The following is a 20000-nucleotide window of genomic DNA, read 5'->3' as shown; positions in this document are numbered from 1 at the left end:
ACGGCTCGCCACTGTGACTTAGTAAAGCTGTTAAATCATTAAACACAGGACGACCCCCCCGATAAGACCCCCAGATATCCCTATTTCTCCGACAACTGAGAAGTCCTTTTGCTTGTTTTGGTGCACGACGCCGTTTTCAAATGGATTCCCAAAGCGATGGACAGCAGAATATTCCCAGCTACTTCTTTGCGATTATGCCATAGCATGAAGCCCATTACTTATGCAGTTTTGACAGAAGTGAGATGACAAGATAGTCTGCACATAACCAATAGATGTATACATATTTATAGCCTGTTTGACCTTCACTACTCAAAAGAATAAAGGGAAAACTAGTAAGGAATCTCATTAGGAGTCTGCAGACAGCGGCTCTGTGAGTCTTCTTCTACTGTTAGCATGTTAGAAGTAGAAGTAGACGTACATTATTAATCAGGAACAAGGAGACTTTGCCGGTTGTGTTTTACTTACATCTTTACATACCTTGTGACTTTAATCAATTAAACAGTAAATGCATTAGCCTGTTAAGCCTGTTAAGCCTGTTAAGCCCCAAAGCCCCCGTCGGCGGGTCTTTTTTTTTTTCACAAATACATTTTTTATTAATTTTTTTACTTTAAATTTTTTTTCTTTGGATGGAATGAATACCTATGGTGATAATTCAATGTAATACATCATTTTTATAGTCTGGTACCTGAAAAAGGTCAAATGGCACTGATGGAACCAGATGTACCCAAATGTGCCGAAAGCTTATTCCGCCTGGAACTTTCTTTTGGCTAAACCTCTCTAAAAAGGTCAGATTTAACTTGTTTTGCCTCAATCTTGATACAGGGTACTTATTATATGTTATAGTTTGGATTCCTAAAGCTTTTAGTCTACCATCCCATCATCCAAGGGTGGTTTTCACTATAAGTAATGTTTTTTCTTTAGGCGGAGGTAAGAATTTACCTTTTTTTACTATGTTCCATCTGAATTTACTCTGACTGAGACAAATCTATATTGATTCTGACACTTCTACATCCAACTCACAGATGTAACCTTGCTTTGATAAAATAAATTATTCATATAACCCTTTTAGAAGTGAAGTTGTAGTCATTTGTTTTTGGGCATGTCATTTTCGAGCCTGAAACCTGAAAAACAGGCTCGGGGCTTAACAGGTTAAGAGACTTACAATATGTACATTTAGAAATAAGGGTTTCAAAAAGAGTTCTTCCTGAAGGGCTGAGGTTCTGCTCTACAGTCGGCGTGCCTCAATATGAATCATTTGGGGACATAGGGTTAGGGTTAGCTTTTCTTCGTTACATCAGAGGACGGAGAAAAGGGTTTATCAACCCTTTTGTTGGGAAAGGATTTTTCAATGGTTTTTGTAAGACGTTTGGTTATTCAGAAGAAACCATTTCCTCAAAAAAGAGTTCTTCAAGGTTTGTTCTCAGACAAAAAATAACTCTTTTAATAAAAATAACCTTTATTGGAAAGAAAGAGTAAAACAAGGTCATTAGTTGTTGAAATAAACTACACTGCAATCCACTTGTTGCTGAGAGCTCATTGGGGGGCAAGAGATAAGGTCAGGAGATCCCTAAAGTCCTTTAAATACGTAGCCTGGTAACCATACATGTATTTACATCATGTAGCAGCCATCCATCAGAGAGTTAGATATTTCAGTCTGCTCCAAAGAGCTCCAATTTGAGATCAATAAAGTACATCTTATCTTATCTTACCGACAAACTGAGCAGGCCACAATTATTATTATTACTCCTATCTTTCGACATTAGCTCTTCTACAAATCATCCACACTTTAGCAAAACTGCTCAATATCTGTTGGCCTTTTTCAAATCTTGCCGAAACACCTCGGTTGCATTGAGAGATATCATTATCTTGCATTATTCCCAATCATTTCTAACTACTATAGGAAATAAATGCATCTTAAAACTGATGAAAGGTTCCCTCTTCACAGTGAGAGTAATCCCATTCATTAAGACACAACGCATTGCCATCCCTAAAGCAGTATTGAAACGAAATCACTGCATTGGCTTTTTACATTTCTGCCACAGCATAGAGGACTGGAGGGGATGCGGAGAAATAAATAAAAAGTTACAACCTGACGTCACGCGAACACACTTAGCGCTGTGCAGTAACTTTGTGTAAATTGGACGATATCTAATTACACCTGTGGCTTGGGGGTAAATGCTCGTTAAGCAAATGGAGACTCAGTGGGTCGATCCCCTTAGTCCCTACAGTCCATAAGACACTGAAACCCATATACTCCCGTAGCCATGGCTTTGAAGAGATAATAGCTACATTCTGATAGTGCTATATTCTTCTGTGCAGTCTAAAACATATGTATAATTGTGTTAGAGCATATTGGTTATGTGCAGACCTGATTTGTATTCCTATCGAGTCATCCTATTTCTGTCGATCCCCTAGCCCCTACAGTCTATTTTTATTGATTGATTATATTCTCGTGTTGACTTTTGTTTTTGTCTTGTGCACGGCAACCTGGAGAGCCTTGAAAGACGCCTTTATGAATAAAATGCATTATTATTATTATAAGACGTACTGAAACCCATATTGCTCCCGTAGTCATGGCCAACTTTAAAGAGATATTAGCTCAATGAAATGCAGTGTAATATGTCTGCAGACTCTTATCTTATCCTATTGAGAATCCTTACTAGTTTCTGATAGTGATATATTCTTCTGTGCAGTTTAAAATATATATATAATTGTGTTGGAGTATATTGGTTATGTGGTTATCTTATTTCTGTCAAAACTCCAGGAGTCTAGCCGACCCATGCTGCTATCGGGGAATCAATTGTAATATATCTGAGGTTTGAAATCTCATACCACAATAATTGGAAATACTTATGGGGGATTTATACTTTCTCTCAGTGGATAAGACGTGTTTTTCTCAAGATAAAATCCTCAGGACTGGTGACAATAGATGTTGGATATGTATTTATTTGCATCGTCCTAAAGGCAAACCATATTTCGACCCATATGCACCTATTGAGGCATGGTCCAATACGTTTATATATAGGTACGTTTACATGAGTTGGAGTCAAGTATCTCCAATATGACATAACTTCAACAGTCCAAGTATCTCCGATATGAGGTGTCTTTGCAAACATGTATGTTATTGCAGGGGTTAATGACCTTCTCTACTAATCACTCCTCCATCTGGTCTCCACTCTGTATCTCCTAATACTGCAGACATGCCATTTAAATGTCACTTAGCGGTGCAACGAAGTACAAAGATAAGAGATGGCAGAGGAGAACTGTTTTTTTTACACATTGGTTTGCAATGAAGTGCATGAAAGACACTGGTAGGTTCTGGTTACATTTTGAACACAAATACCTGTACTTTCTACTTCTTACATTTTGAACACAAATACCTGTACTTTCTACTTCTTACATGTTGAACCCAAATACCTGTACTTTCTACTTCTTACATGTTGAACCAAGTACTTCTTACATGTTGAACACAAATACCTGTACTTTCTACTTCTTACATGTTGAACACAAATACCTGTACTTTCTACTTCTCACATTTCCCAAACAGGCTGGTTCCTTTAGTTTGAATGTGTGTTTGGTGGCGTGATCATTATTATTTAGAGTCATTGCGTGCCTATTGATTTGAACACGATCCGTGTATCCATCATTTCCTGGTCTTCTCTAAAGAAGAGGGACCAATGAAAACGTTGTCATGTTGCCGTTGTTCAGCATGGAAACATTCATTAGCTAACAATGACATTATTGTTCTATTAATATAAAGGGAGGTCAGGTACTCTTTAAAACAGCTGCTAGTTATGGGTACTTTTTACTGAAGTACATTTCAAAGCCCTCTTTACTTCTACTTGAGTTAAGAAGTTTAGTCAGTACTTCTACTTTCACCAGAGTATTTTTAAAACACGAGTATCTGTACTTCTACTTGAGTAAAGGGTGTGTGTACTTCTACTTGAGTACAGGATGTGTGTACTTCTACTTGAGTGCAGGATGTGTGTACTTCTACTTGAGTACAGGATGTGTGTACTTCTACTTGAGTACAGGATGTGTGTACTTCTACTTGAGTACAGGATGTGTGTACTTCTACTTGAGTACAGGATGTGTGTACTTCTACTTGAGTGCAGGGTGTGTGTACTTCTACTTGAGTACAGGATGTGTGTACTTCTACTTGAGTACAGGATGTGTGTACTTCTACTTGAGTGCAGGATGTGTGTACTTCTACTTGAGTACAGGATGTGTGTACTTCTACTTGAGTACAGGATGTGTGTACTTCTACTTGAGTACAGGATGTGTTTGCCCTCTCTGCTGAGGAGAGAGAGAAGTGTGATAAACAGTTTTGAAAGAAGGGAAGAGGAACTCACCGCTGCATTGGATGCTTCCTCTTCTCCTCACACCGTCAGATATCAGTGTTTTTTGATATCTTCCTGCTTCCCAGGGTTCATTGAGTTCTTCACTTTCTCAGAAGCGCTGATGAAGAACTTCTCCTCTGTTTCTCTGGAGGATTTCAAAGGGTCCGATTCTCCTCTGAGATCTCCAAAGGCCTGCCGGGCGTCTCCTGATGCGTGTTGCCCGTCTTTATATATCGCTGTGTGTGATGCCACTTCGCTGGGAGGCAGATGAGAGGAGGGTTTCTCTCTCTGGAGAACTGCCTGGCTACTGTTGCTACCCTCCAATGGAAAATGCTGCAGTGAGAAGTCTTCTGGGGTTGATTTGAAGCACCAGGTTCCCTTCAGTTTCCTTGAGTGTGTGTCTGAGGTATATCGTTTCCTGCCGGGTGTGTGTGAGGTTTTTCTGTGAAGAGTGTGTAGCTTCCTGTCTGGCAATAAGACTGTTTCCTGTATATCACCTGAGGTCGTTTACAGGTGAGGACGGGAACAATTCAGAGGTCGGAGGTCGTTGCTGGTGGTTGCATTGAAGAGAGCTTGAGAGGCAATACAGGTTTTCATGGTAACATCAGAGAGAGGTTTGTTTGTCTGTTTGTTTGTTTGTTTGTTTCCCGTCACCAGAGGTAGGCAGTAGGAGAAGAAATCCCTGAGGTAAAATGGAGAAAATGTTGCACGAAGAAACAAAAAGATTCTAAATTGCTTGCTTTCACTTTTTCTATTTCTGTGGGAGGTAGAAAAGCAGAAGAGCTCCTCTCTGATTGGCTGAGAGGAAGAGGATGAAGGGAGGTAAAGTAGTTTCAGTCTCTATGACCTCCTCTCTCGCTCTCTTTTTTAAATGCTGGTGGTTATCCCGTGTCCTTCTGGAATATTCTCTGCTCGGCTCTGCCTCTCAACATCTAAAGTGGTTCCTTCAGCGGCTCCACCTGCAGAGGAGAGAGAGGACACGGGTTAGAAATCTAGAAGTAGTCAAAACAAAAAAAGAGAATTTGTTGGTATTTTTCACAAAATCTAAAAAATTCAGACTTTTTCAAAAAATTCAGACTTTTTCAAAAAATTCAGACTTTTTCAAAAAATTCAGACTTTTTCAAAAGAATCTGACTTTTTCTAAAAAATCAGACTTTTTCTGAAAATTCAGACTTTTTCAAAAGAATCTGACTTTTTCTAAAAAATCAGACTTTTTCTGAAAATTCAGACTTTTTCTAAAAAATCAGACTTTTTCTAAAAAAATCAGACTTTTTCCAAAAAATCAGACTTTTTCTAAAAATTCAGACTTTTTCTAAAAAAATCAGACTTTTTCCAAAAAATCAGACTTTTTCTGAAAATTCAGACTTTTTCTAAAAAATCAGACTTTTTCTAAAAAAATCAGACTTTTTCCAAAAAATCAGACTTTTTCTAAAAAATCAGACCTTTTCTAAAAAAATCAGACTTTTTCCAAAAAATCAGACTTTTTCTAAAAATTCAGACTTTTTCTAAAAATCTCTAAAAAACTGGAATTTTTCTAAAAAACTGGAATTTTTCTAAAAAACTGGAATTTTTCTAAAAAACTGGACATTCACTGGTCAACGGCAGAGCATTTGGTCCAACTAGTTCCTGAACAGTGTCCTTCACATGCTGATATCCAAGAGAGGGAGTTACACAGTCACAAGATGGAGGAATAGAAAGCAGTATTCAATGTTTACTTCAGATTAGCTCCACGTCAGAAATGAGCATGCTTGTCATATGTCTATCTCCATAGAGGCTGAATCATCATGTTAATCACATAGCTATCATATGCCTCAAACAGTCCTGATGCTCTTCTAGGTAATCATACATCCTGTCATGTTCACAGCTCCAGTTGGGATACCTTTGTTATCATGTTACTCTCATGTTGGAAGAGGACATTCAGGATTTCCCGAACAGTTACTCACACAATCATTTAAGAACTCTTTCTACCAAAAAAATAAATAGATCATCTGGATGGAAAGGCTTCAGTCTCACAATGAAACCCCTGAAGAACCAGTGTTTGTGAACAATTTGACGTTTCTTTATTAAAACGTCTCTCATTATTTTAGTAGATTCTATGTCATGTGACCCAATGACTCCAATCCAATGGTGGTGAGTGCCAACATGTCGGATATTATATGAACTATTTGAGGAACCTACTGGGGTAAAAACCCACCAATCAACCAGAACAAAAGCAGCTTTTCAAACAAGTGGCGTAACTCTTCTATATCTTAACCCACATCGAGTTCCCCTTGATTGATCCCCTTTGTAACGACTGAATAATCCCTACAAAATAAATAGATGGATGTTTAAAAAACCAACCAAAAAGAAACACAGAGACATAATGCAATGCATAATGCAGGAGACTATGAAGAGTCCTCTTTCTAATACTCTGAGTCACGAGGGTTCCTCTCTTCTGTCCTCATGCACACATCATGCAGTAAATGGTAAAGCACTTATCACAAAGTACTCCTAATCATAGTTCAGAACATCTGTGCTGATGCTGCTCGGGTGACATCACACGAATACTAATGGAGACGCAATCTAACACACACACACACACACACACACACACACACACACACACACACACACACACACTCTCTTTGTGTGTCTCTTTCTCGTATGGACACACATGTATGTTCATGCACTGAACATCAGCAGGAGAGGACTCTTTAAAGTAGAGACACTACATACTGATATACACCTGAACATCAGCAGGAGAGGACTCTTTAAAGTAGAGACACTACATACTGATATACACCTGAACATCAGCAGGAGAGGACTCTTTAAAGTAGAGACACTACATACTGATATACACCTGAACATCAGCAGGAGAGGACTCTTTAAAGTAGAGACACTACATACTGATATACACCTGAACATCAGCAGGAGAGGACTCTTTAAAGTAGAGACACTACATACTGATATACACCTGAACATCAGCAGGAGAGGACTCTTTAAAGTAGAGACACTACATACTGATATACACCTGAACATCAGCAGGAGAGGACTCTTTAAAGTAGAGACACTACATACTGATATACACCTGAACATCAGCAGGAGAGGACTCTTTAAAGTAGAGACACTACATACTGATATAACACCTGAACATCAGCAGGAGAGGACTCTTTAAAGTAGAGACACTACATACTGATATACACCTGAACATCAGCAGGAGAGGACTCTTTAAAGTAGAGACACTACATACTGATATACACCTGAACATCAGCAGGAGAGGACTCTTTAAAGTAGAGACACTACATACTGATATACACCTGAACATCAGCAGGAGAGCACTCTTTAAAGTAGAGACACTACATACTGATATACACCTGAACATCAGCAGGAGAGGACTCTTTAAAGTATACGACACTACATACTGATATACACCTGAACATCAGCAGGAGAGGACTCTTTAAAGTAGAGACACTACATACTGATATACACCTGAACATCAGCAGGAGAGGACTCTTTAAAGTAGAGACACTACATACTGATATACACCTGAACATCAGCAGGAGAGGACTCTTTAAAGTAGAGACACTACATACTGATATACACCTGAACATCAGCAGGAGAGGACTCTTTTAAAGTAGAGACACTACATACTGATATACACCTGAACATCAGCAGGAGAGGACTCTTTAAAGTAGAGACACTACATACTGATATACACCTGAACATCAGCAGGAGAGCACTCTTAAAGTAGAGACACTACATACTGATATACACCTGAACATCAGCAGGAGAGGACTCTTTAAAGTATACGACACTACATACTGATATACACCTGAACATCAGCAGGAGAGGACTCTTTAAAGTAGAGACACTACCTACTGATATACACCTGAACATCAGCAGGAGAGGACTCTTTAAAGTAGAGACACTACATACTGATATACACCTGAACATCAGCAGGAGAGGACTCTTTAAAGTAGAGACACTACATACTGATATACACCTGAACATCAGCAGGAGAGGACTCTTTAAAGTAGAGACACTATATACTGATATACACCTGAACATCAGCTGGAGAGGACTCTTTAAAGTAGAGACACTACATACTGATATACACCTGAACATCAGCAGGAGAGGACTCTTTAAGTAGAGACACTACATACTGATATACACCTGAAACATCAGCAGGAGAGGACTCTTTAAAGTAGAGACACTACATACTGATATACACCTGAACATCAGCAGGAGAGGACTCTTTAAAGTAGAGACACTACATACTGATATACACCTGAACATCAGCAGGAGAGGACTCTTTAAAGTAGAGACACTACATACTGATATACACCTGAACATCAGCAGGAGAGGACTCTTTAAAGTAGAGACACTACATACTGATACACACTGAACATCAGCAGGAGAGGACTCTTTAAAGTAGAGACACTACATACTGATATACACCTGAATATCAGCAGGAGAGGACTCTTTAAAGTAGAGACACTACATACTGATATACACCTGAATATCAGCAGGAGAGGACTCTTTAAAGTAGAGACACTACATACTGATATACACCTGAACATCAGCAGGAGAGGACTCTTTAAAGGAGAGACACTACATACTGATATACACCTGAACATCAGCAGGAGAGGACTCTTTAAAGTAGAGACACTACATACTGATATACACCTGAATATCAGCAGGAGAGGACTCTTTAAAGTAGAGACACTACATACTGATATACACCTGAACATCAGCAGGAGAGGACTCTTTAAAGGAGAGACACTACATACTGATATACACCTGAACATCAGCCGGAGAGGACTCTTTAAAGTAGAGACACTACATACTGATACACACCTGAACATCAGCAGGAGAGGACTCTTTAAAGTAGAGACACTACATACTGATATACACCTGAACATCAGCAGGAGAGGACTCTTTAAAGTAGAGACACTACATACTGATATACACCTGAACATCAGCAGGAGAGGACTCTTTAAAGGAGAGACACTACATACTGATATACACCTGAACATCAGCCGGAGAGGACTCTTTAAAGTAGAGACACTACATACTGATACACACCTGAACATCAGCAGGAGAGGACTCTTTAAAGTAGAGACACTACATACTGATATACACCTGAACATCAGCAGGAGAGGACTCTTTAAAGTAGAGACACTACATACTGATATACACCTGAACATCAGCAGGAGAGGACTCTTTAAAGTAGAGACACTACATACTGATACACACCTGAACATCAGCAGGAGAGGACTCTTTAAAGTAGAGACACTACATACTGATATACACCTGAACATCAGCAGGAGAGGACTCTTTAAAGTAGAGACACTACATACTGATATTTTGAGTCTCTCTGTGGTGTTATTGTCATTGTGTCTTTGTGTGCATCATCTGTTCTAGTTGTGGTTATTTGTTATATGTTTCTGGTGGTTTTGCATCACTTTAGTTATTTTCTGTCTCTATGTTGTCAAATTCTAGTCGTATACTCTTGTTGTCTATGTGGTCATTTTATGTATCTACATTCTCGTTTTGTGTCTTATGGCGCGTTTCCACTACAGCGCGGAGCACGGTTTAAGAGGGCTGTGACGTCAGCGGCCCGTCTTTGGTTGCGTTTCCACTTGGCCTAGTACCGGCCGGCGGGTCCTAATTCACAGTTTTTCTGGCCTCATAAAATCGTGGGTCTAGGGCCAGAGACAACGAGGTTGAGTCGGGCTGAGTATGCTAAACTAGAGAGAGCATCGCTGGCAAGGGGGCTACAACTACAACAAGATGGACATATTTGACCGTGATTTAATTGTAATACATGTTTCTAAATGATGAAGTAACAACATACTGATACCGGTTAGTAAAAACCATGAATTAATGCTTTGACAAGTCTGCAGACAGACAGCAGGCGAAAAACCTTTTAAAATGCGTGTTTTCTAAATGGAGATTGGCTAAGCTAACGCAGTATATGCTCTGACCGTCCACACTCACAACAACGGCCTATACAGACATAAATAAAGCAGCGACTGTATTCACCATGACACAGGCAGTCTGTGGTTTGTACTTGTTTAACTTTTGTCTAGTTTCTGAACAGATATGAGGAGCTGTGAGCTCTGAGTGCTAACAGCTAACGGCTGTGTTGTTTTTCTGGGGTTCTCATTGAAGATGACGTCACGGCTCCGCCTACACTGCGTTACTATAGATACTACCCCAGTTCCTAAACTGTAATGGAAATGCAGCATGAAGTGAGCCAGTCCTAACGAGGCCTAGCCATACCGAGCGAGGCCGAGCGAGGCCGTGTAGTGGAAACGCGCCATTATTGAAGTTGTTTTGTGTCGTTGTGGTCATTTGCATCACTTTACAGTGGTTGTGCGTCTTAGTAGGGATGATGTGTCCCTATGTGGTGGTGGTGTCTCTAAGTGATGTGGTGTCTCTAAGTGGTTTGGTGTCTCTAAGTGATTTGGTGTCTCTAAGTGATGTGGTGTCTCTAAGTGGTCGTCGTGTGTCCAGACTTCACTTGTGTTGGCCCACAGCTGAACCCCAAATCCCTAAATTGAGCTTCATTAACCTGGCTAACGGGGCTAAGCTGACTAGCATGCTACAGCTGACAACAACAACAACAGGAACGTTGTTACCAAAACAATTTCCCTCCCCACTGTATTTTAGGAGGTGCAGTGATGCCACATTTTTGTATTAGACCCTGAAGGCAGCATCTCGCTGGTTCAATGTGATTTTTGTACATATTTGATGCCGTATGAACAAACATCTTTTCAGCTTGTGTTAACCTCAGACCTTACTTCAGCACCAAAAACACACTCAGAAGACCATTGACCTCCGGACTAAAGGATAGACGTTTCTCTAACAAAGTCTGGAGAGTCGTCCGGCTGCTTTGTGATCATTTGAGATTCTGTCCTCCATTAGGAAACGACAGAAAGCACCGCAGCACTTCCTCTCAGCAGCCTCTGAGGGAAACTAATGAGCTCAGAGGAGGCTCTCATTAACAGCAGGAAACGCAGAATGCAAGACACATCAAGATTCATCTTTTGAGGTCAGAAGATTAATAGGAAGGAGCTTTTTCTTTCTGTACAATATGCATCTTTTTCTGTAAGCAGCGACAGACGTACGGTACAGCCTGAGATGAGAAACACAAATACTCCACGAGTGTCAGAACGCTGTGAATACCTCGAAGAGACGACTGCCAAATTGGCTGGGAACTTGGAAAAGAAGAGCGTCCAACATTAACAGCAACTTGGCCGATGAGAAGTGAGAAAAGGAGATGGATGGAAAAGGAGATGGATGGAAAATGATCCGCGGCATGAATTCAGTCCAATTCCTTTTCAAATATTTCCCTTCCCATCTCTGAACTGTCAAAACATCAATGAACAGAGAAGAGAAGGCGGTAATGGATTGATATTTAACAGCATGTGAGTCTTTTCTACTCGTCTGTAAAAACATTAAAGCTCATTAACAATCCGCTCTGAAGCTCTGGTGAACATAAGGAAAGAGAAATGAGATCTTATATCATAATAAAGCCGTAATAGAGGTGTGATACGTCTCCAGAGGCACATCGAAAGAAGTGAGAAATGGCTCGTCGTTAACATTCCCCACACATGCTTTCTGTTTTAACCGTAGACCTAAATGTTTGTGACATCTTTATGAAGACTTATATATCCTCAGGAGGAAGGAATGGGTCACATTTCCTGGATCACAATACGAGTCATTTTGTCCAAATCTTGCAGCATTTCAGGATTCAGATTGTGGGATTTTAAGGCTGGACTCCTGGCATTGTTTTCTGTCCGACCGATAGACTGTATATATATATATATATAAATGATCTGAACTGCACTCTTGACCCCAGAGATGAGGCTGGAGAGCAAAGAGAGAAATCGTCCTGCAGGCATCGCTGAACCTTCTGTCTCTGAGCCGTTTTACTACCAAGAGACTGGCACACTGACCTGGAACAGAGTGTGTGTGTGCGTGTGTGTGGGTGTGTGTGTGTGTGTGTGTGTCTTGGCTGAGGCTCTAAGGTCTTAATATTTGGCAGCAGGTAGTGCTGAGGTCATGCAGAGCTCGTATCTATTGTTTTTTTACTCTCTTCTCGTACGATTCTTGGACATGGTTGACATTTAGAGCCAGGAAAACCCCCACGCACACACACGCACACGCACACGCACACACACACACACACACACACACACACACACACAGACACACACACACACACACACACACACACACACACACACAGAGAGAAGTTATAATAAAAATTGTTTCCAGCAGCGTTCACTACGACGGAAAGAAAGAAACCGTCTGCGTCAGAAAGCTAAGAAAAAGATAAGAGCATTATGTGGGAGTATAATTGAAAAGTCCCCGCTTTCAAGCTCATTTGCATATGTGGCTTTTTTAATTTCCTAAAGTAGCTAAGGCTGTAAAATCGGGATCATATGCTTGTTAGTGCTGCTGTGGTGCATTCAATGTCTGCACACAAACTGGTGCAGTCTGTCCCATGGTGTAATGGCAATCTGATGATAACATCCTGGGCGTTGCTCGCTGTGTTTCTCCTGATAATACTCTGTGATGTATATTTCCCTCGAGCCTTTCCCACATGTGAGAGCAGCGTGCAAACACATCTCTTTTATCTGAAGGATATCAAGACAATTGGCCGGGACACTGCAGGAAACACTGGGATAATACGCTTATGAATCAAAACAGCGAATGTAACTCTTCTTACTGATATCAGAAAAAGACATTTCATCTCACGGTTCAACAGGACATAGGAGCAGTACGATAACTGAATGTAAAAAGGACTGTACATTCAGAGGAGGAATGAAGGACAGAAATATCAAGTGTTAAGAATGGAAAGGGTTATAATTAAGTCATGAGTGATCGGAGCCTCAGAGGCGCTGCAAAGGAATAATAATTCAGATTAAGAAATGTCCTCCAGACGGACAGACCTACGGTAGAATAGTGAGAGTGCTAACACTGATATACACCTGAACATCAGCAGAAGAGGACTCTTTAAAGTAGAGACACTACATACTGATATACACCTGAACATCAGCAGGAGAGGACTCTTTAAAGTAGAGACACTACATACTGATATACACCTGAACATCAGCAGGAGAGGACTCTTTAAAGTAGAGACACTACATACTGATATACACCTGAACATCAGCAGGAGAGAACTCTTTAAAGTAGAGACACTACATACTGATATACACCTGAACATCAGCAGGAGAGGACTCTTTAAAGTAGAGACACTACATACTGATATACACCTGCACATCAGCAGGAGAGAACTCTTTAAAGTAGAGACACTACATACTGATATACACCTGAACATCAGCAGGAGAGGACTCTTTAAAGTAGAGACACTACATACTGATATACACCTGAACATCAGCAGGAGAGGACTCTTTAAAGTAGAGACACTACATACTGATATACACCTGAACATCAGCAGGAGAGGACTCTTTAAAGTAGAGACACTACATACTGATATACACCTGAACATCAGCAGGAGAGGACTCTTTAAAGTAGAGACACTACGTACTGATATACACCTGAACATCAGCAGGAGAGGACTCTTTAAAGTAGAGACACTACATACTGATATACACCTGAACATCAGCAGGAGAGGACTCTTTAAAGTAGAGACACTACATACTGATATACACCTGAACATCAGCAGGAGAGGACTCTTTAAAGTAGAGACACTACATACTGATATACACCTGAACATCAGCAGGAGAGGACTCTTAAAGTAGAGACACTACATACTGATATACACCTGAACATCAGCAGGAGAGGACTCTTTAAAGTAGAGACACTACATACTGATATACACCTGAACATCAGCAGGGAGAGGACTCTTTAAAGGAGAGACACTACGTACTGATATACACCTGAACATCAGCAGGAGAGGACTCTTTAAAGTAGAGACACTACATACTGATATACACCTGAACATCAGCAGGAGAGGACTCTTTAAAGTAGAGACACTACATACTGATATACACCTGAACATCAGCAGGAGAGGACTCTTTAAAGTAGAGACACTACATACTGATATACACCTGAACATCAGCAGGAGAGAACTCTTTAAAGTAGAGACACTACATACTGATATACACCTGAACATCAGCAGGAGAGGACTCTTTAAAGTAGAGACACTACATACTGATATACACCTGAACATCAGCAGGAGAGGACTCTTTAAAGTAGAGACACTACATACTGATATACACCTGAACATCAGCAGGAGAGGACTCTTTAAAGTAGAGACACTACGTACTGATATACACCTGAACATCAGCAGGAGAGGACTCTTTAAAGTAGAGACACTACATACTGATATACACCTGAACATCAGCAGGAGAGGACTCTTTAAAGTAGAGACACTACATACTGATATACACCTGAACATCAGCAGGAGAGGACTCTTTAAAGTAAAGACACTACATACTGATATACACCTGAACATCAGCAGGAGAGGACTCTTTAAGTAGAGGACACTACATACTGATATACACCTGAACATCAGCAGGAGAGGACTCTTTAAAGTAGAGACACTTCATACTGATATACACCTGAACATCAGCAGGAGAGGACTCTTTAAAGTAGAGACACTACATACTGATATACACCTGAACATCAGCAGGAGAGGACTCTTTAAAGTAGAGACACTACATACTGATATACACCTGAACATCAGCAGGAGAGGACTCTTTAAAGTAGAGACACTACATACTGATATACACCTGAACATCAGCAGGAGAGGACTCTTTAAAGTAGAGACACTACATACTGATATACACCTGAACATCAGCAGGAGAGGACTCTTTAAAGTAGAGACACTACATACTGATATACACCTGAACATCAGCAGGAGAGGACTCTTTAAAGTAGAGACTCTACTCCCCATCATAACGAACCAGCAGACATACTGTGCAGCAGATGGAAAATAAATAAAGTGGAACATTAGATTAGATGTTTCTGTCGATTCAGTGAAATTACATTTTTCATGCCCCTCTTCTTCAAATATCTCATCATTAAAACAAACTGAACACATCTGGTTTCTTGTAATCATATGTTCATCATGTTATCAGCTCTGCAACTGAAGCACAGTAACTTATATTTATACAAATGATTCAAGTCAGTTCACTTTGTAGACGGACTGGATTTTAATTGCATATTTTCTTTTGGTCATTTCTGTCTTTCAGGTGTTTGAAAAAAGCTTCGACTCGCAGCTCCTGATAGTCAAACAGCAGATGTTGAAGGAAAAAGGAAGAAATGCAAAGAAATATTACTGGAAAAGATAGAAATACATAATCTAGATCCTTTATTTTGCACATTTCAAATTAACGCTACCTTTTTTTACATAAACATTACCTCACTATAGTCCACTGTATATGTTGGTTAAAGGTGGGGTCGGTAATTCACTTCAGAAACACTTTTTGTTATATTCCATGGAATGCTCTTAACATCCTGATAGCAATGAATATCTGAAGTGCTTTGACAATAAATCCATAAATAAATGTCATCTGTGGAAGCTGTAATACTGTAAAAAGCACGACCAATCATCTGAGCCGGCCCGGCTAAAATAACTGGATGGCCTACCTGCCTGTCAGCCTTCCATCTGTGCACAAACTTATCTCGTGCCCTCATTGGTCATGTGCGCGTCCGTGTGTGTTGGAGGAGGGGCTCTGTGAGGAAGTCTGAAGGAAGGGGCAGATTTTTTTCGGCTGCGTACTTTCAAGTTCAAGCGCACTTGAGCTGGTTTCTCCATTCTTACCTATACCCTACCTTTAACTGCACGTGTGTTAAACTCCAAAAGGGAACAGCAGAAGAAGACAGACAGGAAGTGAACACTAAAAGCAATGCAAAGTTTTCGCCCGTCACGCTAACATTTAAAATTAATGCAAAGAAGCTGATTGACGCAAATGTACACCGGTGGCTAAAGAGCTCACACAGCTCCTCAAATCTGTTCAGAAACTGGAGAAACTTTGTAATAAATATACAAACCACAGACTGAATGCATTCGCTGCTTTATTTCTGTCTGTAGGACGTTGTTGTGAGGACATGGTTAAACTGTACACCCCAGCACGTGCACTCCGCTCTGCATCAGCCAAACGGCTCACTGCACCCGCACTGCGAGGGGGACCCAAGTTCCCATCAGCAGAAACACGTGGGTTTGATATCCTGGCTCCAAAATGGTGGAATGAGCTCCCCATTGAAATCAGGACAGCAGAAAGCTTACACATCTTCCAGAGCAGACTGAAGACTCATCTCTTTCCACTCCACTTCGAGCGATAGAATTTCTAACAAAGCACTTACTAACAAAGGACTGGCTTATCTAAAGCCAGTTGAGTAGCACTTGAAATGTTTTGGCTCTATGAAACCTGATGTACTTATATGATTCTGTTTTCTTCAAGTTTGTATCTTCTTGGTCGAATGCACTTATTGTAAGTCTCTTTGGATAAAAGCGGAAGCTAAATGCAATGTAATGTAATGGAGATGGAGCAGCTACATGTTAGCTTAGCATGATCGATCCCATCTCCATTCAGAACACATTTTAAAAGTGTATCGCCTGCCATCTTGTAAGCACACTTGTCGAAGCATTAATTCATGGTTTTTACTAACCGGTATCAGTATGTTCATTTTCTTCAGATTCCCTGAACTTAGGTTTACATATCCAAGGTTCAGGGCATCTAAAAAAAGAAATGGAAGTCTCTGGGAAAGGTAAAAAGGTCTCGGGGAGGATTTAATAGACTTTTTCAATGTATTGATTTTGTTATTCTTTGCTTTTCCTGCTACTGTATGAGTAGTTACAATGTCAACCAAGCATATTGTGGCCTTGCTTACTTAAAGGTACCCTGACCCTAACATCTAAAATACATATTTCCCATTTTACCTGGATTTCTGAATATTAATTAGATCATTTAGGTGTTAGTTGCAGAGTTATTTCGGCCTTCATCAGACGGCACTTAATGAAAAAATGTTCCTACACGAAACTGCAGCAAGCTCTGTGGATTATCTTAAAGGTCACCTATCATGCTATTTTTAGGCAATAGCATAGGTCTCAGATATATACAAATATATAAAAAACATGTCTATGAAGTGTTTTGCTCCAAACACCAAACAGATCACCCATTCTAGCCATGCCTCATATCCCTCTATTTCACTTCCTGTTTCTAAAGTGCTGATTTGGGGTATAAAAATCAAAAAGGAGGGGTCTGAGCTCATGCGGGACCCGGCAGCTACTGTCTAAACTAAATACTGCGGTGATGAAACACCATATCATGGATTATCAAGGATTCTCTCTGAAACAGTATGGAGCTCAAAGGCTTTCTCTCTTGCCGGTTATACCACAAGGTGAGTTCCTTTTTATTTCCTGCTTCTTCACACACATGCTCTCCAGTACAGGTTAGCTCTGAGTGTTAGCGATGCTAATGTAAACACCGACCATATTACGTCCAAAACAGTCGGGCATTGTTTCTGATAGCAACGTTTCTGATAGGGCCGTGGGTCCACATTTCAGATATTACGTCATATCGGACGCAAATCTGGATCAGCTCCGTTGTTCCCCCGTTTTTAGAGATTTGGGTACGGAGGAAAAGAGAGAGGGTTTTATTTCCTGACGCTGCGTGAGTTCCCTGACACACTGGGGACACATGTTGATGTAGAAAAGACATCAAAAAGTGCATTTTGCATGATAGGTCCCCTTTAAAGGTCCCATGTCATGCTTTTCCGGTTATTACCCGTCCCCTTGTGTTATGAAGGTTTTTCTGCATGTAAACGGTCTGCAGAGTCAAAAACCCTCAAAGTACACCCTGTAGGGAGTCAAACTCTAACACAGAAAATACCTCCCCAAAACACCTCGTTGGAGATTTCTCATTTTCTTCCTGGGTATCGCTACGTAGGGATACCCAGTAGCCTCGCCCAGAGCTATGGCCGCACCCTCTGCCAGCATTTCATGAAACAAAGCTTCCCAAACCTTTCAGGATTCATGCCGGATATATACAGCGTAGGGCACTGAAGAACGATGCTGTTCCTACTTTGTTTGGACCAGCGGGAGTTCGGGTACACAACCTGTAAGTATTCATTGTTGTTTGTGTATTTATGATGTTTAAAACAAACAAGGTATCTACCACGACTGTTTAAATGGGTAAACGTTTTTCGGGCCACTACATTGGGATCGCGGAGAAATGCTCTCTGCAGACCCATGCTCTCCGCAGACCCATGCTCTCCGCAGACCCATGCTCTCCGCAGACCCATGCTCTCCGCAGACCCATGCTCTCCGCAGACCCATTCTCTCCGCAGACCCATTCTCTCCGCAGACCCATTCTCTCCGCAGACCCATTCTCTCTGCAGACCCATGCTCTCCGCAGACCCATTCTCTCTGCAGACCCATGCTCTCCGCAGACCCATTCTCTCTGCAGACCCATGCTCTCCGCAGACCCATTCTCTCTGCAGATCCATGCTCTCCGCAGACCCATTTTCACAGCGTTACAAACCTTTTTCTTTCTCAATATCAAGCCACACTTATTGTTTTTACTTCGGCTGTGAGTTTGTGTGTGCTCAGGATGAGTTTCGCTTGTGCTCCTGTATCTGTATCGCCGCACACGGAAGCCTGTCTCGCTGCTCCTCTGCTCCTCGCGAGCAGCAACGCGCCTCTCACGTCGCGTGACCAATCAGAGCACACTGGGCTCACAGGGAGGGGGGGGGGGGGCAGGAGCTCCAACAAGCCGTGTAGGACAGAGAGTGAATACACAGACTATACAGAGATGCTGTATGAGAAACCAATGTGAGTTTGGAACATTGAACAATATAAATCTATTCTAGTAGACCTCAACAATGGAACTATGATCAGTAGAAATGGCCAAGACATGGGACCTTTAAGTTAAGTTGACCTCGGAAGAAATCATGAATGCATTCGTGCCTGTTCTACAACTCCTGATGTGAAACTGTGCGAGTCTTCAGGGTGACTTTCAGACGGAGAGTGGGAGGAAATGTTTGCGTTGGGACTCCAGAGTGAAGCTTCATTGGAAATCTATTGTATTTTATTAACTTTTGTGTGGGTGGGTGGGTGGTTGTTTCCCCCTTTTGTTTTTCAAGCTCCGCTGATTCCACAACAGCAGACGAGCTTTCCTGCACCTCATTATGTAGAAAAGTCTTATCGGAAAGGACTCAGATTACCATAAACTCTGATAAAGGTTATTAATAATTGACATTTATTCAAGTCCTGACATGCAAATAAACTCTGAAAGCTGGGGAGCAAAACAGAATACACAACAACAACGAATTATTGCGATATAAAACGGTTAAAGCAAACATTTGGTTTTTAATTCACCTTTTTTTGTGTAGTTAGACACGAAATAGACGGTTATTCTATCCATATCTTTCACATTGCACCCTAATTTAGTGTGTGCCCCCATCATGCCCATTTTAAGGGTTAACACTTGGGGTTTTTGGGAACTTTTTTAGATGAGATTTTGTTCAAAAACAAATGTGTACCTGTCTGTAAATACCTGTATTCATCAGTAGTTTGAAACGCTCTGTTTTAGCGACTCTCTCTTCGAGAACCCCGACTAAAAAAGCCCGTCTTCTATGATTTACAAGAAACCGGACCACGACCAGTTTGTTTTGTGCCATTTTGCTGGATTTATTTGT

At 40.9% G+C, this 20000-nt stretch overlaps 1 protein-coding gene across 1 annotated transcript in view; it reads right to left on the bottom strand.

Moving 5' to 3' along the window:
* The window catches only part of LOC117487094 (thyroid hormone receptor alpha), a 130693-nt gene that overhangs the window by 73980 nt on the left and 36713 nt on the right, over positions 1-20000 (bottom strand). The window contains exon 2 of the mRNA XM_034135736.1: positions 4353-5299. The gene's annotated coding sequence lies outside the window, so the exon portion shown is untranslated. The remainder of the gene's footprint in view (positions 1-4352; positions 5300-20000) is intronic.

This window comes from Trematomus bernacchii, unplaced genomic scaffold (genome assembly GCF_902827165.1).
Source record: "Trematomus bernacchii unplaced genomic scaffold, fTreBer1.1, whole genome shotgun sequence".
Taxonomy (NCBI): domain Eukaryota; kingdom Metazoa; phylum Chordata; class Actinopteri; order Perciformes; family Nototheniidae; genus Trematomus; species Trematomus bernacchii.
The sequence above is the reverse complement of the archived record's forward strand: the minus strand, read 5'-3'. Positions and strand labels throughout refer to the sequence as shown.